The following is a 592-nucleotide window of genomic DNA, read 5'->3' as shown; positions in this document are numbered from 1 at the left end:
CGAAGAAGAAGAAGATACATAGCGCGCAGTGCCGATAAGATAGAACGTGACAACGAGTCACGTGACCTTAGGAGCGTGTTCTCAACAGGAGGCCCGCTTAGGCCCACAGGCACTATACACAACAGAGCCATTACAGCAAAGAAGAAGAAGAACTGACAAAAGTTGGCGCTGTATTTAAATATCTTGCAGCGCACGCGTTTGCGCGCTCTACGAATCAATAGGACGCCAGAGACTCTTTTATTTGCTTGGAAATCGAACACTCGTGTTTTTGAGAGATATTTAAAAACCTCGAAGGAGAGAGACGGCAATGTGATGGTGGAAAATTGTTAGAATTTTATTGGCTCTGTAAGTATCCCAGCATAAATGTTCAAGAAATATTCTAAAACTGAATATTCTCTGGTGGATATTGCAAAATCTAATCAGGCAGATATTTTGAGAAATCGCGCGCTGTGCGTGTGGAGTATTGTAAAAATTAGAATAACTGTGTTAGTGGAATTATAATTGGATGATATTGTTTATTTGTAATAACTCGATTATATTCTTAAGATAACAGTACAAAATTATATCGTGTCTTATCTTTCAAAACAAGCAT

This window comes from Pseudomyrmex gracilis, unplaced genomic scaffold (genome assembly GCF_002006095.1).
Source record: "Pseudomyrmex gracilis isolate BER0280 unplaced genomic scaffold, ASM200609v1 scaffold_2879, whole genome shotgun sequence".
NCBI classification, from domain to species: Eukaryota; Metazoa; Arthropoda; class Insecta; order Hymenoptera; family Formicidae; genus Pseudomyrmex; species Pseudomyrmex gracilis.
Note: the sequence above shows the minus strand (reverse complement) of the source record.